This window comes from Aquarana catesbeiana, linkage group LG05 (genome assembly GCF_042186555.1).
Source record: "Aquarana catesbeiana isolate 2022-GZ linkage group LG05, ASM4218655v1, whole genome shotgun sequence".
NCBI classification, from domain to species: Eukaryota; Metazoa; Chordata; class Amphibia; order Anura; family Ranidae; genus Aquarana; species Aquarana catesbeiana.
In genome coordinates, this window is record NC_133328.1 from 252,137,485 (window position 1) to 252,163,648 (window position 26,164).

At 46.8% G+C, this 26,164-nt stretch overlaps 1 protein-coding gene across 1 annotated transcript in view; it reads right to left on the reverse strand.

Moving 5' to 3' along the window:
- The window catches only part of TRIO (trio Rho guanine nucleotide exchange factor), a gene marked incomplete in the record, with an annotated part of 1,361,655 nt that overhangs the window by 906,985 nt on the left and 428,506 nt on the right, over nucleotides 1-26,164 (reverse strand).

Below are 26,164 nucleotides of genomic sequence, written 5' to 3' on the forward strand. Positions count from 1 at the left end.
CACAAGAAAGCCCGCAAACAGTTTGCTGAAGACAAGCAGACTAAGGACATGGATTACTGGAACCATGTCCTGTTGTCTGATGAGACCAAGATAAACTTATTTGGTTCAGATGGTGTCAAGCGTGTGTGGCAGCAACCAGGTGGGGAGTACAAAGACCAGTGTGTCTTGCCTACAGTCAAGCATGGTTGTGGGAGTGTCATGGTCTGGGGTTGCAGGAGTGCTGCCGATACTGGGGGGCCACAGTTAATTGAAGGAACCATGAATGCCTACATGTACTGTGACATACTGAAAGCAGAGCATGATCCCCTCCCTTCAGAGACTGGGCCGCAGGGCAGTATTCCAACATAAAAACAACCCCAAACACCTCCAAGATGACCACTGCCTTGCTAAAGAAGCTGAGGGTAAAGGTGATGGACTGGCCAAGCATGTCTCCAGACCAAAACCCTATTGAGCATCTGTGGGGCATCCGGAAACAGGAGGTGGAGGAGCGCAAGGTCTCCAACATCCACCAGTAGCAACCTGTGAAGCTCTGGTGAACTCCATGCCCAAGAGGGTTAAGGCAGTGCTGGAAAATAATGGTGGCCACACAAAATATTGATACTTTGGGCCCAATTTGGACATTTACCTGTACTTACTTTTGTTGCCAGCGGTTTAGACATTAATGGCTGTGTGCTGAGTTATTTTGAGGGGACAGCAAATTTACACTGTTATACAAGCTGTACACTCACTACTTTACATTGTAGCAAAGTGTTATTTCTTAAGTGTTGTCACATGAAAAGATATAATAAAATATTTATAAAAATGTGAAAGGTGTATTCACTTTTGTGAGATACTGTATCTTCAATATCTTGAGAGATACCTTTGCTCTAAATGTTATCCCTCCTACCCACCATGTTAAAAAAACCTCAATCCCTATGAGTTTCTTACACAGACCTTTTAGTGATCTAATAGGAAAGAAGATACATATCAAGCCTCCCTATTTATCAAAGGAAGATCATTGGCCGTCCCTCGAAATGTTCAGGAACACCATGAGTCCCTTTCAACTGGATACTTGGAAATCTCATCTTCACAGGCCTCTTCACAGGCCCCAAAATGAAATATACAATAATGATACAAAACAATTATTTGAACATATACAAAATTTTGTTTTCCTGGATTGGCAGAGAATAAAGTGTCAGATTACACCATGGTCATATAGATTACCTGTATATTCAATAAGTAGCTTAAAAAATGTTTATAAGGCTCCAGAGTCATAGGGATGCAGTGATTTGGATCATCTGGTGCAACCATAGAGGAGGATGTATCTATACACACACACAAACAATACCAGCTTAAAGTGACACTAAAGGTTCGTTTTAAAAAAACAAATAAAAAAAAAACAAAACAAACATTCATACTTGCCTTCACTGTGCAGCTCGTTTTGAACAGTGAACCTCGTCTTCTGGGATCCCTCAGCGGCTCTCGCAGCTCCTCCCCACATCAGATAACCCCCTGGGAGAAGCGCTCTCGCTGGGGGTTACCTTGTGGGCGTGCTCCTGAGTTCATCATTCGGCGACCATAGAGGCCGAATGCAGGACTCGCCCCACCCACAGCATCATTGGATTTGATTGACAGCAGCGGAAGCCAATGGCTGCACTGCTATCAATCTATCCAATCAAGAGACTGGCCAGACTGACACCTTTTTCTGACACTTTTTAAACAGCTTTTTTTTCTTTGCTTCCTTCAGCCTGATAATTAAGGGGAGTGGTTAATTGGTCACAGGTGCTTTGGACCGTTACACCTTCTTCATGTTGCCCTTGATTTTATTGTGATCACGTTTTTTATACGCTTGTTTTTTTTAGAAATAAAATTACCTTTTTTTATCTGCACTATGTGGAATCATTTCTTTTTTCTCCACATATTGCTTTGATGGGAGATAATGTCAAGCCTTTGCCACACTTACCTCCAGGATTTCCATCCTGAGTTCCAGTGGTGAAGACCTACCTTGATGATCCCTGAAGGTCCTGTGGAGTCTACCTCGGAAGTTTTCAACTGCCTGGATATTCCTTTACCCGCCCTGTTGGATACATTGCCTTTAAGACTCCATGTCGCTGACAGGGGAGTCCACCGGATCCGGTAAGAGTATGCATTTATCATTCATCCATTGATGCTGTCTTTTGTGACGTTGTTCTTACCCACTGACCTACTTCACCCTTGCCAGCCCTGGGATACCCACCATCCCTGAGTGGTCGTGTCTGTATTCATTCACAGTTGGACACTTCATCATTCCGCTATTGGTGTTTATAGATGGTTTTGTTGGTTTCACCTTGAATACACTTTACTAGGTTTCAAGGACTTATTCATATGGAACCAATTGTATTTTGTTATCATTAACCCAATTTCTCAGTTTGTTCAGTATGCGCTACATTTTACTTTCTTTTCCATAGTTTATTTGTCACACTGTATGTAGCAGCTCCCTCCTTTTTTCTCATGTTAGTAGCGCAGTGTTTTGCACATTTGTTTCACTATATAACCTTGTGTAGAACTCATTGTGAGGCTGGGATCACACTGGTGCGACACGACAGCCGTCCTACTTTGGATCCGACTTTGCCCTGCGACATGAAGCCGGCAAGCGTCTAACTTTCAATGAACGGGGATAGGACTTGGATCCCCGCCAATGCCCGGCACTGTGTTTGGTATGAATCTTGAGGGGGAACTCCGCGCCAAATTTTAAATAAAAAAAAACGGCATGGGTTCCCCATCCATGAACATACCAGACCCTTAGATCTGGTATGGACCTTAAGGGGAACCCCCCTACGCCGAAAAAACGGCGTGGGGGTCCCCCCAAATCCATACCAGACCCTTATCCGAGCACGCAGCCCGGCCGGTCAGGAATGGGGATGGGGACGAGCGAGCGCCCCCCCCTCCTGAACCGTACCAGGCCGCATGCCCTCAACATGGGGAGGTGGGTGCTTTGGGGCAGGGGGGCGCCCTGCGCCCCCCCACCCCAAAGCACCTTGTCCCCATGTTGACGAGGACAAGGGCCTCTTCCCGGCAACCCCAGCCCTTGGTTGTCGGGGTCTGCGGGCGGGGGGCTTATCGGAATCCGGGAGCCCCCTTTAATAAGGGGGCCCCCAGATCCCGGCCCCCCACCCTTCGTGAATGAGTATGGGGTACATCGTACCCCTACCCATTCACCTAGGGAATAAAGTGTCAATGAAAAAACACAGTACACAGGTTTTTAAAGTCATTTATTAGGCAGCTCGGGGGACTTCTTCCGACTTTGGGGGTCTCTCCGGCGTCTCCTACCGGTGTCCTGATCTTCTGCCGGCTCCTCCGCTATCTTCTGCAGCTCTTTTGCTAGCGGTGGCCTGGACATGCCCATGTTGACATAATGCTCTCTCCGGCTGGAATGCTCTCTGAGCACTCCGATGCGACTTATATAGGCGGTGACTCCGCCCCCTTATGCCGTCACAGTCCCTGGGCATGCTGGGACTGACGTTTTAGGGGGCGTGGTCACCAAATGTTGACCACGCCCCCTTATGACGGCACAGTCCCAGCATGCCCCGGGACAGTGATCTCATAAGGGGGCGGGGTCACCGCCTATATAAGTCCATTGCAGAGCGCTCAGAGCATTCCAGCTGGAGAGAGCGTCGTGTCAACATCGGAAGAAGAGGGAAGAAGACAAGAAGGCAGAAGTCCGGGCCACCGCTAGCAAAAGAGCTGCAGAAGATAGCGGAGGAGCTGGCAGAAGATCAGGACACCGGGAGGAGACGCTGGAGAGACTCCCGAAGTCAGAAGAAGACCCCCGAAGTCGGAAGAAGACCCCGGAGCTGCCTATTACTTTAAAAACCTGTGTACTGTGTTTTTTCATTGACACTTTTTCCCTAGGTGAATGGGTAGGGGTACGATGTACCTCATTACTCATTCACAAAGGGTGGGGGGCCGGGATCTGGGGGCCCCCCTTATTAAAGGGGGCTCCCGGATTCCGATAAGCCCCCCGCCTGCAGACCCTGACAACCAACGGCCAGGGTTGTCGGGAAGAGTCCCTTGTCCTCATCAACATTGGGACAAGGTGCTTTGGGGTGGGGGGCCGCAGGGCCCCCCTGCCCCAAAGCACCCACCCCCCATGTTGAGGGCATGCGGCCTGGTACGGTTCAGGGGGGGGGGGGGGCGCTCGCTTGTCCCCACCCCCATTACTGACCGGCGGGGCTGTGTGCTCGGATAAGGGTCTGGTATGGATTTGGGGGGGACCCCCACGCAGTTTTTTCGGTGTAGGGGGTTCCCCTTAAGGTCCATACCAGACCCAAGGGCCTGGTATGCTCTTGGAGGGGGAACCCATGCCGGTTTTATATTTAAAATTTGGCGCGGAGTTCCCCCTCAAGATCATCTGAGCACAAGTCGCATGCCGAAGTCGGATCATGCGAGACGGCGATCCGACTTTGATCCGACTTTAATGATAGTCAATGGGCTGAAGTAGGATCAAAGTCGGACCAAAGTAGTACAGGGAGCATTTCTAAAGTCGGAACGACTTGTGTTGGACCAGTTAGGACGGCTCCCATAGGGGAAACATTGAATTTCACACGTCATGCGACATGAGCTCCCAATGTCGGAGAGTTTGTCGGACCAGTGTGAACCCAGCCTTAGTCTGCTCATCTTTGAGCCTGCTGGAACTTAGACCAAGTGGAACTGGACTAAGTGATGAGTTAAAAACCAGAGTTAGTGGAACTGGACTAAGTGATGAGTTAAAAACCAGAGTTAGTGGAACTGGACTAAGTGATGAGTTAAAAACCAGAGTTTAAAACAGGAGGTTATAACATGGGTCATAGTACCTGTCAAGTGTGAGTACTTGAGTGTTGTCTGAGTAGTGTGTGTGGATTGTTAGTATTTGTGTATTGTGTACTTGTGTATTGCGGGTGCGCGTAGGTCTGCGAGTGCACGTAGGTCTGTGGGTACCTGTGTATTGTCTTGTTGAGTACCTGTGTATTGTCTTGTTGAGTATTATTGTCAGAAAGCTAGTTGTTAGGTAATTTGGACAGGTTATAATCCCCAATCCTCATTAAATTAATAGGTACGATGCCACGCGGGTGTGGAGAGGCGACTCGTTGTACATCTTGCAGCATGTATGCGTTCCTTGATCATCCAATCGAGGGTGAATACTGCTGTGCGAAATGTAAGCACATTGTTTCCCTGGAAGCCCAGGTTCTGAATCTGGGAAAGCAACTGTCAAGCACTGAGAAGTCCCTCCATACTAAAGGAGAGCCAGGAACGTACACAGCAGGTGCCGGCAGGGGCAAGCACAGAGGCGGGTGGAGGCAAAGAGGTGCAGGCACTAGCAAAGAGTAGATGGGTGACAGTCAGGAAGGGTAGAGGGGAAAGTGCCAGGGAGGCCAATCCAGGGCTGGAGCATCCAATAAGTATGCTCCATTGAGTGACATTGGTGAAACCAGTCAAGGACCAGCACTGCTGGAGCTGAGGGACTCTCCTAGCTGCCAGAGGAAGAACTCCTCCAGTGAGAGTGGGGGGGAAGCGAAGGGAAAGGATAGACAGATTCTGGTGGTAGGGCACTTAATTCTTAGAAGGACTGAGAGGCCAATCTGTAACAAAGACCTGAAGCGCGGAACTGTATGTTGTCTAGCGGGCGCTCAGGTTCGGCACATCACGGATCTTGCGGACAAATTACTGGGAGGGACTGGGGCAGTCCCGGCTGTCATGGTGCACGTTGGCACCAATGACAAAGTCAGAGGCAGGTGGATTGTCCTAAAGAACAATTTTAGGGACTTAGGAGCTAAATTGAGGAAAGGACCTCCAAGGTAGTATTCTCAGGAATACTACCAGTGCATCGAGACACACTAGAAAGGCAGAGGGAGATTAGGGAAGTAAACAAGTGGCTGAAGAGCTTGTGTAGTAAGGAGGGGTTTGGGTTCCTGGAGGACTGGGCCAACTTCTCAGTCGATAACCAGGGATGGACTGCACCTAAATGAGGAAGGTGCAGATCAGCTGGGAATGAAGATGGCCAAAAAGTTAGAGGGGTTTTTAAACTAGGCAATGGGGGGGGGGCACAGAGGTAGAGATAGTAAGAGCGCAACATATTCCAGATGGTAGTACTGGGGGCATTAGTGATAGATTGACCAAAGCACATAAACCCAAGGTAAGTATAGTAGTAAGTCCTCGTTGCAATCTCGAAACACCCAATAAGAGGATAACATGCGACTGGTCCAAACTACGTGGCATGTTCACCAATGCCAGGAGCCTGGCGGACAAGATGGGTGAACTTGAGATACTGTTGTATGAGGAGGATTTGGATTTTGTTGGAATTTCAGAGACCTGGTTCAACAGCTCTCATGAAGAGATGGCAACCATTCAAGGGTATGCCCTTTATTGCAAGGAAAGAGAGGGTAAAAGAGGGGGAGGGGTATGCCTATATATCAAGAATAATGTACAAGTGAATGTGAGAGATGCATCACTAAGCGAGCTAGGGAGGAGGTGGAAGCCTTATGGGTAGAACTCCAAATGGATGAAGCTAATACTGGGAGTATGCTTTACGCCCCCTTACCTCAGGGAGGAAGGGGAGACAGATCTATCACAAATTGGATTAGCAGCAAGGATGGGAAGTGTTATCATAATGGGGGATTTTAATTATCCAGACAGACTGGGCGGAGGGAACCACGCATTCATCTAAGGCTCGCCAGTTCCTAAATGTCTTGCAGGACAATTTTATGGGTCAGATGGTAGACACACCAACTAGAAATAAAGCGTTAATGGATCTACTAATTGCCAACAATACAGACCTGATCACGGATGTGGATATACGGGGCAATTTAGGTAACAGCGACCACAGGTCAATTAGTTTCAGTATAAATCACACAAATAGAAAACATAAGGGGAATACAAAGACACTGAATTTCAAAAGAGCCTAAACTACGAACCTTGCTAGAAGGCATAAATTGGGATAAAATCTTAGGAACAAAGAACACGGAGGAGAGATGGGTTTGCTTTAAGAGCATATTAAATAAGAGCATTAGCCAATGCATCCCACTGGGTAATAAATTTAAAAGGGTAAACAAAAGTCCTGGATGGCTTAACTCCAATGTAAAAATGCATATAAAAGCAAAGGAGAAGGTCTTCAAAAAATACAAGGTTGAGGGATCATCCTCAGCTTTCAGACTTTATAAAAAATGCAACAAGAAATGTAAGGGTGCAATTAGGGCAGCTAAGATAGAACACAAGAGACACATAGCGAAGGAGAGCAAAAAAAAACCAAGAAATTCTATAAGTATGTAAATAGTAAAAAAGGGACGACAGACCATATTGGCCCCATAAAGAATGAGGAAGGACATCTGGTTACAAAGGATGGGGAGATGGCAAAGGTATTGAATTTATTCTTCTCTTCGGTCTTCACAAGGTAATCGGGGGGCTTCAGTAACCAGAACTGCAGTGTTTATCCTCATGACACATCACAGGAAGCACCTCCATGGTTAACAGAGGACAGAATTAAAATTAGACTTGGGAAACTTAACAGCAGCCAAAAAACAGAAATGACGCAAAGATGTAATTAAATCAAGCATCATCTGATTTAGAAGTAGAATAAGGCACCCACCTGGCGTTGGACATAAAAACATACGCAATGATGACAAAAAAAAAACCTGAGAGTGTACTGCTTGGACAAACTAAAGCCAGCACCCCAAAAGGAGATGCAGAACCAGGTAGCTGGCATATGGTGCCATCTAGTGGAGTCCAAAAAAGGGGACAGCACTAAATATGACGCCCTGGGCGTCCATATGGTCACCTGATCCACAAAGAACCTCTATGTGGTGTTGTCGTTTATATTGCAATTTATCTGTCAAAATAGGCCAAAATATATTAGAAAACAAAGCAAAAAGGAGACTCCATAGCCACTCAAAACTACCATCAAATAAAATCCAAAATAAAGGCAAATGACCCCTTAGTGAATGGAGACACAATAGAATCGGCAAATAGAGGTTACATTTACTAATAAACACATAACAGCCCCAAGGCTTGGAAATCTGCCAGACCTATCAGGTATGGCAGAAGGTAAATTTCAAAGGACATTGCTAAGATTTAGAACCTATAGGAACGGTTTGTAGCTGATGGATTCATTCAAACCCGGATAGACAGTGGCCACTAGGGAATGAATCCATCTCGTCTCGCGTTGGAGAGCCTTATCCACATCTCCTCCTCTATCATGAGTATGCATGTACTCAAGTGCAAAAAATCTAATCTTTGACACCTGGAATTTATTATAAAGTCCCATGTGTCTGCTGATTGAGGTTTCCATTTGTTTCTTGGTGACAAGGGAAGCATGATCCCTTATCCTATGAAAAAAGGGCCTTTTGCTCTTCCCTACATAGAATGCTTGACATTCGCACTCCATGTAGTAAACAACCCCTATCGACTGGCAATTTGCAAAAAATTTGGTTTATAAGTACTCCCATTAGGAAGAGCCAACTCAGTAGAATTTCATAATTAATCTGCAGAATTCACATCTTCCACAAGGGGCTGTACCCCTACAGCTTTGTCCTCCAGACTTGGGTATCAAATGACTGTGGACCAATTGCTCCTTAAGGGATCTAGACTTTCTATATGTGATATGAGGGTATGGATTAACATACTTTTAGATCACATCATCCGTGGCCAATAGGTGCCAATATTTTTGAATAACATGATGAACTTTGTGTTCCCCTACATATCATGTTATTAATCTCACCTTTTGGTCATCTTTTTGAGGTTTCTTGGAATGGATTAAGTTCAATCTGTCCTTTTGCTTTGCTCTGTGATGGGCTTTTTTTTTTTTTTTTTTTTTTAGGCAAAAACTACTATAGCCCCCGTCAATGAGACGGGACTGTAGGGCCTTAGTCTCAGACTCAAAATCTTAATTATCCCTACAATTCCTTCTTAATCTCAGGTATTGGCTGTACGGTATACTCTGGACCAGAGGTTTGGGATGTGAGCTGGCTGCATGTAATATAGTGTTAACAGAAGATGTTTCCTAAATAAGGAGGAGCCAACAGTCCCATCAGGATTTACATAGACCGAAATGTCCAGAAAGTTGATCGCCCTCTGGTCACAGGTCATGGTGAACCTGAGGTTAAAACGATTGCTCTCAAGTTTGGTCAAAAAAAGAGAAAGTTCATCCCTAGCGCCTGTCCAGGCGATAAAACTATCATCTATGAATCGGCACCAAATGAGCACCTTCCCAAAGAAGTCTTGAAATTCGTCAGAGGAAAATATCTCACGCTTCCATCCCCCCAGGTACAGATTGGCGTACGATGGGGCACATTTAGTCCCCATTGCCACACCCTGCACCTGGAGGTAATGTTGTTGGTCAAAAACAAAGAGCAGTAAATCCAGAACAAAATTATTATATGAGCTGGCCCTGGGGCCACGTTCAGAAATGAAACCCTCTACAACTCAAACACCCCACTTGTGGGGGAAAGAGTTGTAGAGGGCCTCCACATCTATAGCCACCAACCGGGCTTCCTCAGGGACACATACACCATCCACAGATCTTAAAATTTCCGCAGTATCCTGAATGTAGGAACTTGAAGATTCAACATGGGGGCGTAGGTAATCGTCTATCAATTTGCTGGCAGGTTCCGTTACGCAACCATTGCCGGACACAATTGGGCAACCTGGAGGGAATTCTACATTTTTGTGCATCTTTGGCAAAACGTATAATGTAGGAAGTCAGGTTTTCTAATCAAAACCTTTTGATCACTAGGCCTTTCCTAAATATGATATTTGGTTTCAGCATAGTTGACCTGCACTAAAGGTATTGGTCTATACCATTGATGGTTCAGTAGAAGATCCATCACCAACCATAGCCTTATATAGATCAAAGGTTCATAACCACAATATTTCCCCCTTTGTCAGAGGGTTTTATGATTATTTGATCATTTTCCTTGAGAGAAACCAAGGCTTTCCGTAGTGCTGGGTTTAAATTGGATTGTCTGCTGAACCGTTTCCACTTGGTAGTTTTAACCTCTTGTTACCTGTTGAGTAAAAGCCCAAACGTTGGGATTCCCCTGGAGTACGGGAAAGAATCTTGATTTAGCTTTATATAGATGTGGTGGGGGAAAGAATCCATCTATTTGAGGACTCGAGGATGAATTCAAGGGAGGCTTCTCTAAGAGTTCATCAGAAGGGTTACTCTCTTCCCACAATTCCATAAGAACTTTAACTTTATTGATTGTTTTATTTTTCCAAAGCTTATCAGAAGTCACTCCCGAGAGAGGACCTCTAATATCCTTGTCAAAAATAATTTTGAACATAATCTTTCTGGCAAATAGATTGACATCCTTAACCTCAAAGGCATTAACCTCCTGATCGGGACAGAAGGTCAAACCCAAGCCAACAACCTGGATCTGATCCGCTGTCATAGGATAAGGGATCATGTTTCACTTGTCACCAAGAAAAAAAATGGATAGTTAGAATGGATGCAATGGATAGAATAGTAATTGTAACCTGGATTGTCCAATACTATTGTGTCTCCATTCACTATGTGTCATTTGCCTTTATTTTGGATTTTATTTGATGGTAGTTTTAAATGGCTATGGGATCTCCTTTTTGCTTTGTTTTTTAATATATTTTGGTCTATTTTGACAGATAAATTGCAATATAAACTACAACACCACATAGGGGTTCTTTGTGGATCAGGTGACCATATGGACGCCTAGGGCGTCATATTTAGTGCTGTCCCCTTTTTTGGACTCCACTAGATGGCACCATACGCCAGCTACCTGGTTTGGCATCTCCTTTTGGGGTGCTGGCTTTGGTTTGTCCAAGCAGTACCCTCCCAGGATTTTTTGTCATCACGTCTGTTTTTACGTCCAAAGCCAGTTGGATGTCTTAATCTACTTCTAAATTAGACGATGCTTGCTTAAGGTAATTACATCTTTGCGTCATTTCCGGTATTTGGCTGCTGCTGGGTTGATAGCGCATATTAATTTGACGTCTCTGACGTCATCTTCCGAGCGCCGCTGACGCTGCAGCGTCACTTCCAGTGCGTTTGACTTCATATCCGGCACGACCCAGGCTTGTAAGCTGGCGTACTTTCAGCGTCCTCACCTCTCCTTTTTGCGCCAATTGGTCTCCAATAGGGTGGTGGAGGGGGTATATAAGAATACTGGTTATGGTTTTTCATTTACAGTCCAGCACAGGAGGGGGAGAAATATACTGTGAAACCTCTTGTTTAAGGTAATCAATCCTATTGAATTATTCAGGCATTATTCTCAACTTTTCAGATTCAATTTATTGACTGGATTATTTGTCTCTTGATTCAGGGTCAAGTGTGACTTTTTGGAGTCCTAGAGAAAATTCCATTCATTTCTCCTCTCCATTCCTTTTTCTACCTACTTTTGGAATAGAAGTGATGGGAGTAATCTGAATTTTTGGAATATATCATCTTTGATTACAGGTAGATTCACAGTTTTCGGTTTTACTGGTAAAATGGTTGAGGTAATAGTTTTTGATTTCCCTTGTTGACTGGTTCTTGTTCCTCCCCGCCAGTTGAACCATTAAGCGGGTATTGTGTGTGCATATAGATACATCCCCCTCAATGGTTGCACCAGATGATCCAAATCACTGCATCTCTAGGACTCTGGAGCCTCAAAACATTTTTTTAGCTACTTCTTGAATATACAGGTAATCTGACACTTTATTTTCTGCCAATCCAGGAAAACAAAATTTCGTATATGTTCACATAATTGTTTTGTATCATTATTGTAGGTTTCATTTTTTTTTCTCAAAATTTTTTTTTCTATTTCCAGTATGTAATGTGCCTGATGAAAACTCCTGATCTCTATGATCACATATTCATCTTTGGATGTTTGTTTTTTAAAAAAAAAGGTCTTTCAATAAATTTATATTTTTCTATGAATTCTCGTTGTAAATGTGTACCTTTAAAATCCCAGAAAAAGTCCTATTCAAATCTTTAAATGTTTTGCTAACCTATTGTTGGCTGACCCTTGTATGCTTTGGTAATCTAGAATGAGTGTAAAGGTGCACCGAGTATAAAAAAATTTGCAACAATGTGTTTAATGTGTTTATTGGAGCTCTTTGGTCACAAAAAGGCCAATGCGTTTCGGGAAAAATGCCTCCCCCTTCATTAGGGCTAGTGTACAGGAAAACAGTAACAACTGACAAATATCTCATGATTACATGGTATATTGATATAAAAAGAATGTTGATATGTATTGCTCCTAAAAAATATAGAAAAAAAAAATAAAATACACAATAACAATTGTTGTATAGAATGTCACATATCAGTAGATGATGATATGTTTATAAGCTTATGTATAAATATACAAAAATAAAAAAAAAATGTATATAATTGAGAGGCATAAATTTGTAATAACAGATGAATTCATATGATCATATCAAATCAGATAAAGTATAGTTTTCACAATATGACCATTTGTTTGCAACTCACGCCCTCCATTGACATTCATTGAAATTCCACTCTAGCCACTTCAAATTTGAAGGGCAATATCTAAACTGCGACTGTGCCTTCATTTTTAATATTTCAGAGACATACTATACATCAAAATCTAGGTCTGGGTGTTGTGATTCTCACAATATAAAGCTCTTTGCCAAAGCAAAAGCATTTATAGTTTTTAAAATATGACCGTTTGAAGTACTGCACAGCTATTATGATCCTGTGTATTGTGTTTTGAGCAGTGGTTGTGAAGCATAAACAGGGCATGAGTATTGCCAGGAAACAGTGGTTGTAAACACTGATTATCAAACAGATAGCAGACCTTCACCTCCATTCTACATCAAGATGCTGAGACCCCCCAAATGCATGTGGTCATACCTTCATCTGCTAGGCTTGATAATGCTGCTAATGTTTTTATAAAATGTATGTTTTAATTTAACTGTGAAGCACTTTGGGCAACAATGTTGCTCTTCAATGTGCCATATAAATAAATAAAAGTTGGAATGCATTTCTCACTCTATCAAGCTTGTCATGTGCACTTTTTAAACTTGATCAATCAATTGGTTAGTGTAATGTTTACGATCTTTACTCACTCCAAACGAGCCACACAGTTACTCTGCCCAGTCCAACCTTTCCAGTTACTCCAGCCACTCCAACCACACAACAGTTACTCAAGCCACTCCTCCCAGTTACTGTGCCCACTCCAGTTGTAGACTACTGGTGGAGGCAAGAACACTTTACAAAATTTCCCTACAAATTGTAGCTTTTCATGTTGCTTATATTTTCTTTCTCATGGCACGGGTCAGGATTGGAAGCCTCTGACCCCTGTGTACGACCGCTTATCCCACATAGGGTCGCACCGGTTCTGTGACACATTTTTCTTTTTGGGTTACTGGGGTGCTCTGAGACTAGGTCTCTCCTACGCCCAAGAGCGTATTTTGCGACTCCATTGTCTTTATGCTCTTGCTCTATTCTTTCCCCTCTTCTCTCTTCCACCCCCCCCTTATATTTTATTTATTTTTTTGTTTCGTTTTGTGCCCCTCGTATGCCTCCACCAGCTCCCGGTATGGCCGGTCAATGTGAAGGGACTAAACAACCCGGAGAAATGCTCTATGGTGCTTGCCAACCTGAAACATATGAAAGCCCATATTTGCTTCCACCAGGAGACACATTTTTGTGCCAATAACATTCATGACCGCTTTTTCGACAGACGGTGTACCATGGGTGCTCCTCCGATTCTAAGTCAAAGGGGGTGAGTATTCTGGTCCATGGTACGACCCTGTGGTCGGTGAGTGACCAGTGGACAGATGCAGCAAGACATGCTCTCTTTGTTAAGGGGAAGCTGGGGGATCACTGTTCACCCTGATGAACCTCTACCTCCCCAACTCAAATCAGATCAATTTTCTGGAACCAGTTTTGACCAAACTAGGAGACTTTGCAGAGGGAGTGGCGATCCTGGGGAGGGGGGACATGAGCTGTCATGGACTCAGCCCTGGACTCGTCCTGGGGTGTTTCTCAGATCTCCTACGCAGTGCTGAAACAACTAAAGAAAATGTTTTAATGATTTTCATCTGGTAGATTTATGTCGTGTACTACACCCGAGTCTCAGAGACTACACATTTTACTCACATCACCATGATTCTTACACCCAAACTGACCTCTTTATCATGTCCCAGTCGCTTTTATCCAGGGTTACGTCCTAATCGATTGGTTCCATCACTTTGTCGGACCATGCTCTGGTCTCTGTAGACAGACTTAATCCCTCCTGTTGTTGCTCTCTTGGAGAAAAATCAGGAACTTAGAGGCCATCCATAAACGATCATTAGCGGTCCAGGCACTAGTGGACCTTACGATCCTGAAAAACGAACAGAGCTCTGGCCCTGGACAGGGCCAAAGCTGTAATTGTGAAGTGTAGGCGAACGTTTTATGAATACAGCAACAAATGTGGAAAACTGCTAACGTGCGCTCTTCGAGCCCAGCAAGCGCACTCGTTTGTTCCTGAACTTCTTAATGACTAACACACCAAGGTTCATACTTCGGAGAGGATAGCCAACTTGTTCCGGAGGTATTATAATTTGCTTTATAATCTTCCACACCTGGCCTCTCCACGGGAGCAATCCTCCGAACTTGAGGCCATACGGGACTATCTCCAAAGGTCAGGACTTCCTCATCTTTCAGAGCATGATCTCACCCAATTGGAAAAACCTATCACAGCAGACGAAGTGGCCCTGGCATTAACTTGATCGCAAATGGGCAAGGCCCTCGATGGGTATTCCCTCATCTAATACCTTTGGGGACATTTTAACTCCTCATTTTCTGTGCGCATACAATGTGGCGGGGGAAGGGACTATCCTTTCAGAAGACACACTGCGAACACACATTACAGTGATTCCAAAAGAGGGTAAGGATCCACTATATTACCAAAATTATCCGTGATCTCTCTTCTAAATGTGGATCTAAAAATATTCACCAAAATTCTTTCCATATACGCCTGGACCTGATCTCGCAATTGATCCACTCCGACCAGGTTGGGTTTGTCCCTCTGACGGAGGCTCGAGATAACACTACCAAAGCGATTCATTTGATTTATGCTGCCCAGACAAGGAAGACCCCATTGCTGCTTCTCTCAACCAATGCCGAGAAGGTGTTTGAAAGGGTGAGTTGGCCCTTCCTGGTCGAGACTCCACTATGTAGGCCTGAGTGAACGGATGATGAATTGGGTCCAGGCTATTTATTCTTGTCCTTCAGCCCAAGTTAAAGTAAACGGCCACCTTTCTGTGTCATTTTGGCTATTGAACGGAACGAGACAGGGGTGCCCTGTCTCATTTGATCTTTATTTTGACCTCTGTGCCCCAAAATTGCGGCGTTCGGGTCTGACTTTGTGTTCTTCCTGACTAACCCCTTGGTATTTATCCCAAACCTTCTTTTGGAACTTAGGATCTAGGAGGAGCTATTTTTTCCGCATCAATGATCAGAAATCAGAGGCGCTGGACGTGTCTCTGCCAACTATCTTAGCTGCACTGCTACGGGTGGACTGCTCTGGGTGGACTCCCTTTAAGTGGGGTTTATCTTACATTAAGATACCACCTTTTGACACACATAAAGAAGGACCTCCAGTACTGGCAGCATGGCCTGTTCTCCTGGTTTGGGTGCTGTGGCATAGTAAAAATGAACGTTAGGCCTCGGTTGTTTTATCACTTTTCAGGCACTCTTCGTACGGGTTCCTGGCTCCTTCCTTAGAGCAGTAAATTGAGCTTTGGTAACCTCCCTTTGGGCCCAGAAACCCCCTCGGCTTGCCCAATCTATTCTGCGATGTCCGAAATGGCTAGGTGGCTTGCCATTGCCGGATGCTAACCTCTACCACTTGGCTTGCCATCGGACCCGTGTCCTGGATTGGTGCCACCATGGCTCTTTGAAACAGTGGGTGCAGGTTGAGCATTCCTTGGTGGGGATCCAGTTGGAGTCGGTGTTTGGTGCCAGAGGTCCTTACCACGTAGGATGCTGGATCAGCCTACAGTGGGGGAGACGTGGTGGTTAGGCAAGAAGGCATTCCCGAGACTTTCCTATAGCACCAACCCTATTGCCACTCATCCCAATTGTTGGCAACCCGGCTTTCAGCCCTGGACTCAGCAACACTAGATTTCAAGAACTAAAAGTGGTAGAGAGATGACAGGTGGGACATTTTCTTACCAATGGTGAGTGGAAGATAAGGCAACAAATTATGGACGACCCGGCCCTTGAGGCTCTCCCGTTCTGGCAAAAACTACAGCTAGCTCATTTTGTTGGCTCTCTACCTGCCCTTCCGAAGGCGATTAACCTCTTTCAAACTATTATGTCTGGAGCAGTCTCCGATGCGATATGCGATCTCCCAGACTTACCAACTATTGTTATCCCAGCTTCCAGGCTTTAGACCGTCATATGTTGCCAGATAGGAACCAGAGCTGGGAATACAACTTACTAAAAAACAGGTCAACAGACTATTACTTTTTTCTTACAAAACTTCTATCTGCGCCAAACATCAAGAATCGGGATTCAAGGTGCTAACCCGGTGGTACTACATGCCAGAGAGGATCCATAAGATGTTTCCCCAGAGCTCGGATGTTTGCTAGAGATGTGGTGAGGACACTGATTCGCTTCTTCTGGTCCTGCCGCCTCCTTCAGTCCTTTTGGAGGGAGATCCACCGCATAGCTCAGAAGTTCACTGACAGGGAGCTACCATGGACTCCCGGGTTCTTCCTACAGTATCATCACGAGATTCTGACCAAAACCTATAGGAGATCCATACTGACGTTCCTGCTCACAGCAGCTAAAAGCTGCATCCCACTGTTTTGGAAGCAGCCGCTGTTGGTTGATTGAAAAAGGTGGCAGAAATTAATGCAATAGAGAATTTGGTGGCCAGAGAGACAAGCCTGCGTGAGAAATTTCTCACAAAATGGTTTTATTGGCAGGAATTTGTCTATTCTGAGGAGTATGAGGAGCTGGTGGCTTAGTCACCTGGAAGAGAGCCGCCTCAGGAGGCCCCCCAGACATGGTTGGGTGACCGATTGGTCGGCACCCCCTTTCTCTCATTTCCCCTGCCCCTTTTTTTTTCTCACCCTCTGTTCTTCCCCCACTGTTCTCTTCTTGTAGTCAAGACCTTTGGGTCATCTTTTTCTCTACTTCACACGAATGAATACGGCGATAGCCGTGCAAAAATAGTCATGCAGGCTACCTAGACTCTCTAGACCTGGAAGTCCAGGGATGGTTTCCCTGAGAAGTTGGTTCACTCACTACTATAATGTGGCGTTTGTTCTATTGGGATTGTATTTGGATTGCTTCGTTTTATGCACACCAATTTGGTGGTTTCTGTATTTCTGCCTGTCTTACACAAATAAAGAACTGAACAAAAAAAAAAAAAAAAATTTAATACAAGCCTTTGTTTACCACTGTTATTGCAGTTACTGGCCCTGTACCCAGATCTGTGATCCGCTGTGTCCGAATGGGAGAGCATACCAGTACGTCCTCCCAGAAGGACGCTTTTCCTGCCTGGCTGTATATATTCAGTGTCCCTCTCACAGCAGTATAAGGCCAGCTTTAATCTACAAAATCAGGGAGACGGGAGCCACTGTAAAGATTACTGACCTGGCCAGCTGGCAGCCACTCTGCCCTGCTGTAATCCTTATGACAGTAGCAGCGAAAGGGTTAAAGTAGGAATACACTTGCCTTTTGAATTCAGAAATTGTGTTTTTATAGATTTAGGCTTTAACCCTTTCAGTGCCAGGTCCGTACGAAGTAATGTTTTGCTATGCAATCTGCAAAACATTCAGTGGAGTCCAAAGGAGACATGGGACTTTTAGACCTGGCATATTTCAATAAAGAGAACCCGTCACCTAAAAATAATTTTGCAAAAAATAGGATTTTTGACTTATTGTAAAATGCGTTTCTCATTCATTCATTCATTGACAGACACAGCCTTCTTTATTCAGAACCATAGGGTTATATTGTCCCCTACAGGAGTAGGACACTAGGCCGAAAAAAAAAAAGACTTGGTATACCCATGGGCAGTCCTAGGTGATATACACCCCCCTCTCTGCTATAGGCCTTCAGTTATGTAACAAGCAGTATCAGAAGTATTAAAACTCCATAGAGGGGCGGGTGCTGTGTCTGTCAATGAACAAGTCAAAAATCCTATTTTCTCATTCGTTCGACAGACACAGCCTTCTTTATTCAGAACCATAGGGATGTCCCAAAGCAGTGCCACATATGAAGGGTGGGGCAGCCAACAAAAAACCAGGCCAACCAGACAAACTAGAGCTCAGCAAGAACAACCTGGAGCCCACCTGAACAGCAAAAAAAAAAAAAAAAAAAAAAAAAAAACCCCTTCACAAGGGAAAAAACCTGCAGCCTGAAGTCCTTACGACCAAAAGAAGCATCCACAGATGCCAGCACATCCACCTTGTAAAATTTTGTAAAAGTGTGCACCGACGACCAGGTGGCCGCCTTGCAAACGTGCATTACTGATGCCTGATGACGGAAAGCCCAGGAGGCACTCATCGCCCGAGTTGAGTGCGCCTTCACTGGGAAGGGAAGAAACCCGACCCTTGATACAATAGGCCTGAGTCACCATCTGCCTGATCCATCTAGAAATGGTCGCCAAGGAAGCAGACAGCCCCTTCTTTGGTCCGTCTGTGATCACGAACAGGGAGTCTTTCGAAAAGACTCAGTGGCCGCCAAATACACCTTGACAGCCCGCACCACATCTAAGGTGTGCAAGGCAAATTCCCTCGGATGTTGTGGCCTGGTACACAGAGAAGGCAACACAATATCTTCATTTAAATGGAAATCAAAGACAACCTTTGGAAGGAAAGAAAGACAGGATGAATCACCAAGTAGGGCGTGCGACAGGTTAGCACAGCCAACTCTGACACCTTGTGAGCAGAAGTAATAGCCACCAAGAAGGCCACCTTCTGTGATAGGGTGAGCAGGGGAATTTCTCGGATATTTTCAAACGGAGGCTTCTGTAGAACCGAAAGTACAAGATTCAAGTCCCATGGTGGCAAGGGAGATTGCACCGGTGGAACCACATGTCGCCCTCCCTGAATGAAGGTATGCATCAGGGAATGCGAAGCCAGGGAGCGTTGACATTAAACCACCAAGACCGACACCTGGCCCTTGACAGTACTCAAGGCCAAATTCTTTTCAACGCCCCTCTGAAGAAAAGTCAAAATCCAAGTCCCTTTAAAGGAACGTGGGTGAAACCCCACTAACTCACACCAAGAAATGTACGTTTTCCACGCCCCATAATATACCTTCCTGGAAGTATATTTTCTAGCTTTGAGCAGCGTCGGAATCACCGACACAGATAAGCCCCTATCCTTCAACACCCGGCTTTCAATAGCCAGGCCGTTAAAGCCAGCGACTGTAAAGCAGGGCGGAAGATCGGCCCTTGGGATAGCAGATCCTCCCTGAGAGTTACCCGCCAGGGGGGGTCTGCGACCAGACGCACCAGCTTGGCGTACCAGGGCCGATGAGGCCAGTCAGTGCCACTAGAATGACCGGAATTCCTTCGGCCTCAATCCTGCACAACAGCCACAGCAGAAGCTTGAGAGGAGGGAAGGCGTAGATCAGACGATACTGGCCCCACGGAGCCAGTCAAAAATCCTATTTTCTCATTCGTTCGACAGACACAGCCTTCTTTATTCAGAACCATAGGGATGTCCCAAAGCAGTGCCACATATGAAGGGTGGGGCAGCCAACAAAAAACCAGGCCAACCAGACAAACTAGAGCTCAGCAAGAACAACCTGGAGCCCACCTGAACAGCAAAAAAAAAAAAAAAAAAAAAAAAAAAACCCCTTCACAAGGGAAAAAACCTGCAGCCTGAAGTCCTTACGACCAAAAGAAGCATCCACAGATGCCAGCACATCCACCTTGTAAAATTTTGTAAAAGTGTGCACCGACGACCAGGTGGCCGCCTTGCAAACGTGCATTACTGATGCCTGATGACGGAAAGCCCAGGAGGCACTCATCGCCCGAGTTGAGTGCGCCTTCACTGGGAAGGGAAGAAACCCGACCCTTGATACAATAGGCCTGAGTCACCATCTGCCTGATCCATCTAGAAATGGTCGCCAAGGAAGCAGACAGCCCCTTCTTTGGTCCGTCTGTGATCACGAACAGGGAGTCTTTCGAAAAGACTCAGTGGCCGCCAAATACACCTTGACAGCCCGCACCACATCTAAGGTGTGCAAGGCAAATTCCCTCGGATGTTGTGGCCTGGTACACAGAGAAGGCAACACAATATCTTCATTTAAATGGAAATCAAAGACAACCTTTGGAAGGAAAGAAAGACAGGATGAATCACCAAGTAGGGCGTGCGACAGGTTAGCACAGCCAACTCTGACACCTTGTGAGCAGAAGTAATAGCCACCAAGAAGGCCACCTTCTGTGATAGGGTGAGCAGGGGAATTTCTCGGATATTTTCAAACGGAGGCTTCTGTAGAATCGAAAGTACAAGATTCTAGTCCCATGGTGGCAAGGGAGATTGCACCGGTGGAACCACATGTCGCCCTCCCTGAATGAAGGTATGCATCAGGGAATGCGAAGCCAGGGAGCGTTGACATTAAACCACCAAGACCGACACCTGGCCCTTGACAGTACTCAAGGCCAAATTCTTTTCAACGCCCCTCTGAAGAAAAGTCAAAATCTAAGTCCCTTTAAAGGAACGTGGGTGAAACCCCACTAACTCACACCAAGAAATGTACGTTTTCCACGCCCCATAATATACCTTCCTGGAAGTATATTTTCTAGCTTTGAGCAGCGTCGGAATCACCGACACAGATAAGCCCCTATCCTTCAACACCCGGCTTTCAATAGCCAGGCCGTTAAAGCCAGCGACTGTAAAGCAGGGCGGAAGATCGGCCCTTGGGATAGCAGATCCTCCCTGAGAGTTACCCGCCAGGGGGGGTCTGCGACCAGACGCACCAGCTTGGCGTACCAGGGCCGATGAGGCCAGTCAGTGCCACTAGAATGACCGGAATTCCTTCGGCCTCAATCCTGCACAACAGCCACAGCAGAAGCTTGAGAGGAGGGAAGGCGTAGATCAGACGATACTGGCCCCACGGAGCGACCAGAACGTCTGAGGCGTCCGTCAGAGACCTGGCCACAAACCTCTGCACCTTCCTGTTGATTCGGAATGCCATCAGATCTACCTCTGGATGATCCCCAGCGTAGACATATCTGTTGAAATACCCACTCATGGAGGGATCACTCCCCTTGGTCCAATAATTGACGACTGAGTTAATCTGCCTGCCAGTTGTCCACCCCCGGAATGTGAACAGCAGAGATGACCAGGACAAAAAGCTCTGCACACCGTAGAGTGCCGGCTACTTCCAGGCCGGGTAACACACTACTTGATCCTCCCTGGTGGTTGACATGGGCCACCGCCGTGGCATTGTCTGACTGAATCAGTATCAGGAGCACCTGAAGTTGATCCGTCCAATGATCCAGACAGAGTCTGATCACCCGGAGTTTCAAGATGTTGCTAGGTAGCCTGGATTCCTCCAGCATCCAGTGACCCTGAGCTGAGCTCAGGCCCAGGACTCCTCCCCACCCAGACAGACTGGCATCGGTGGTGACCACCGTCCAGTACAGCGGGAAAAAGGATTTTTACTGCCGAAGAGCCGGGGAACAAAGCCACCAGATCAGGGACCCTTTGATTCCTTGACTCAGCCGAATCTGACTAAAGACTTGGAACATTTGTCCCATTTTAACAAGATCTCCCTTTGCAGGGCACTCGAATGGAACTGAGCGACCTGGACCACCTCAAATGTAGACACCATCAGGCCCAGTATCCGCACGCAAGTGCGCAGGGAGACCCACCTGCTGGACAGCAGCAAGCTGGTTGCTGCCTGTAACTTCTGGAGTTTGTCCTGCGGAAGGACCACTCTGGCCTGAGTGGAATCCAGAGTCAGACCCAGATAAACCAATTTCCGAACTGGAATCAATGCAGACTTTTAGTAATTTATAAGCCACCCAAAATCTGCCAGAGTCTGAACAGTGATTTCCACATTGCCCCTCAGGGCCGCTGGGCACAGCAGCGCCAGAACCGGGGCCAACACTTTGGTGAAGATCTGAGGAGCGGAGGTGAGACCAAAGGGTAACGCCGCAAACTGATAATGCTACTCTCCCACAGCAAAGCGGAGGAACTGCTGGTGCTGTGCACAAATCGGAATGTGCAGGTAAGCATTCTTGATGGAGGCAAGAAAGTCTCCCTGATGAAGAGATGCCACCACGGAGCGAATGGACTCCATTCGGAACTTCAGCACCCACACAAGCAGTTCAGGGCCTTGAGGTCCAGAATTGGACGTACTGTACCCTCTTTTTTGGGGATCATAAAGAGGTTTGAATAAAAGCCCTGGAAACGTTCCAACACCAGAACTGGGACAATCACTCCGTGGAGCAACAGGCCTTGCACCGCGCCCCGGAGGGCTAACAAGCAGTCCGGAGACAAATGCAGATTGGACAGAAAAAATCTGCTTGGGGGACAAGTCCGGAACTCAATCTTGTAAACAGACAAAATCACTTCGTGGACCCACTTGTCGTTTATCAGAAGTCCGCGGGCCCGGAAACCAGCAAAGATGTCCCCCCACCTGGACTGCGGGTGAGGGCGCCTCTTCATGCCGAAGGAGCCTTATCTGGGGGTCAAGAGAAGCCCGCTTTCGGTTTGCCCGACCAGCGCCGCTTGGGACCTCCCTAGGGGGGCTTAAAAGACTTTTAGCCTTTGTCAGTGGACCCCGAGGGACGAAAAAAACTGTGTGCCACGAAGGAAGGGCCACACTTGCGACTTGGCTCCTTCCCCTTCTTTGACTGTGGAAGAAAGTACTCTTCCCCCCTGTGACACTCTTAATGATATCATCCAGAAGTGGCCCCAAACAAATGATCGCCTTAAAAAGGTAGATCAGCTAGGGCCTTTTTAGAGGCCTGGTCTGCAGTCCCACACTTCAGCCACAATACCCGAAGCACTACCGCTGAAACAAATCGCTTAGAAAGCAAGGGAGCTGCGTCCAAAGAGGCATTGTAGACAAACTGCAGCCCCTGGACCAGTTGGTCTGCTAATTTCGTGAGGGCAGGAGGAAACTGGTCACCTTCCAGGTCACGGCGCAACAGCTTCGCCCATTCTGTCAGCGTTTGCAACACCAGAGCAATAGCCAAAACCGGCCAAAGCGCCGAACCCGCAATAGAGAACATAGTGCGGCGGCTCAGAGACTCTGCCTTCCTGTCAGCTGGATCTTTAAAGGCTGGAGAGTCCTCAACCGGAATCATAGTGGTTTTGTTCAACCAAGAAACCGGGGGGAACCACCACAGGTGGAGTTATCCATTTTTTGAGCAGACTCTCCTCAAAGGGATAACACACAACGAAACACTTTGGGGTCACAAAGGGGCATTTTGGACGCTCCCATTCTTTATAGACAAACTTGTCAAAAAAAAAGGGATAAGGGGACACTTTTGCTGTGCGAAAGGGGACCGGAACCTCCACCACAGCGAGATCCTCCATTTTTCCCACATAGAAGCAATCAGTGCGTCCACCAGCGCTTTCTCGTGCGTAGCCACTGGGGCTGAGGAATCATCCTCACTGTCAGAAAGATCTAGGAGCGTGGCCGCAGACCCCGCAGGGTGGGCCCGTCCACGGCAGCCAAATCAGATTCAGGATCTGACGATCCTGAATTCAGGATCTGATCAGCAGGAGAAGGCGGGGGACGCTTCTTGCTAGTCCGCCGCCCAAGAGCCACCTCCACCCAGGACTCAAAGGACTCCAGGGCCGCTGTCAGTGCGTCAACGGATGACTGAGCCCCAGAGGGACCTATAGCCTCTGACAGGGGGTCAGGTGGGGAAACATGCTCCTGAGACTCCAGAGGAGAGGGAAAAAAAAGAAGCCCCACACCAAGAGTAACCACTACAATGGGACACCCCCACACTGGTAGTGGTACCGGACCACCAGGACACCCCACAGCCTGCAGCAGAGAGCGGAGGGAACCCCCAGACTCACCACCCCACCAGCGTAGTGTTTGCTGCCTCAGGTATAGACCTGCACACACGTGGTGTCCAAGGGGGAAGAAAACACAAGAGTCAGCGCTGGGTTAAAAGGAGGAGCTTCCGCCTTCCAAAAATGCCGTCCTGGGCTACACAGTAATGGCCGCCGTTGCCTGAGCCAAAATGCACCATATCATGGCCGCCGAGCTACACAAACATGGCCGCCGGCCATAGGAAGTCATCAGGCACTTTGCTACACAGTGACTACCAAAGATGCTACACATGACTACCACAGATGCAGGAGAACCCAGGATGCAAGAGAGAGAGAGAGGATCTGGGCACCGGACCCAGTGCCTCCCCCCCCCAGTAAGCACAGCACCTAGGCTGCGCGCATCCCCAGCCCACCAGTACTCAACCCCGTCCCACAGGACCCACCACAGGCTCACTACCACATATGGAGGTGGGGAGGGGGAAAGGGGGATTATCAAGGGGCCTCCAGGGCCAGGAAAAGAGGGTGCAGGGTCAGAGGGGAACGCAGGACCGACTTGACTTGGTGAGGGGCCCGCGCCCGCCACAAAAAGCCCCTAAGGGGAGACGGGGACATTTATACTTATATACTAGGACAAAGGAGGCACCTCTCCTGACAGAACCGCCTCTCCACCGAAGTGGGGGGGCTGTCAGCCATGAGGGACGCTGCGACTTGAGCCGAGACCCGGTCGGTGAGACGTTTAACTCGCAGGGCCGGCCTCCGTCCAGTGGGGCTAGGTTGCAGCTGACCTAGAGTGTAGCTGCGGTCTGCACACGCTCGCTAGCCAGACTGGGGTGACCACTGGATCAAATGTCCAGCCCATCGCCCAGCCTGGCAGTTGATTGTTTTTTTTCCTGGATTTTTCCGGTGATGTCTACAAACAAAAAAATAAAAATTGCCAGGACCCAGCCGGGAACTAGGTCCTCACTAGGCAGAAAAAAACTGAAGGCCTATAACAGAGAGGGGGGTGTATATCACCTAGGACTGTCCATGGGCGTAGCCAAGTCTTTTTGCTGCCTAGTGTCCTACTCCTGTAAAGGGCAATATAAACCTATGGTTCTGAATAAAGAAGGCTGTGTCTCGTCAATGAACGAATGAGAAAACGTACCGTATTTATCAGCGTATAACACGCACTTTTTCCCCCTTAAAATCAGGGGAAAATCGTGGGTGCGTGTTATATGCCGATCCCCGCTCCGCTGAGGGGAGAGGAGTGAGCACCGCCGATATCATATAGCCGGCTTGGCTCCACTCACAGTTACGCCCAGTCCCACCATTGGACCTGTATTATGTCCATCATAGGGGCGGAACTGGGCGGGATTGCTTGAGGAGCCGAGCATAGCAGAGTACACTCGGCTTTGTGTATGTTGCAGGTGTTCCGTGTAGAGCTCATGATCAGCTGTTGATGTTCGGAGACTTTCGGCACCTGCCTGGGCAAGGCTGCAATGACACAAGGCTGCAGATGGACACTGATAAGGCTGCATTGATGGGCATTTAAAATTTTTTTTTTTTAACGTTAAAATTCCCTCCTAAACTTGGGGTGCGTGTTATATGCCGATAAATACGGTAATTACACCCAAGCACATAAAATACCCCCAAAAATATTTTGAAGCCCCCCTACCTCCACATATAGGCAAGTACGGACAAAACGCATGCGTCGGGGGCGCCTAAGCATGAAAACGTCAATTGCGATACACGTTGCATATCACCGCGCATGCTGTAGCAAGAGTATTTCTACTACAAGACCTCCTCCGTAACACTAAACTGATACCTATAAGGGGCTTTTGAAGTGCCTATAGGGTACTGAAGATTGTCACCATTTCACAAACGCACACAAATTTAAGGTTTGGCATGGTGGGTATCTATTTACTCAGCACAACCCCGTTTTTTATATTCTACCAAAAATTTGGGTAATTTATTGTTGTATGCCCTAAAATTCACTTTAGTGTGGTATTTTGCATTTCCTAGACCTCTGCGGTAATATTGTGTGTCATAAAAAATTGGAACTACCACTATATTATTCTCTAGGGCAGTGATGGCGAACTTTGGCACCCCAAATATTTTGGAACTACATTTCCCACGATGCTCAACTACACTGCGGAGTGAATAAGCATCATAGGAAATGTAGTTCCAAAACAGCTGGGGTGCCAGGGTTCGCCATTACTGCTCTAGGGTGTCTGCTTTCACAAAATACATA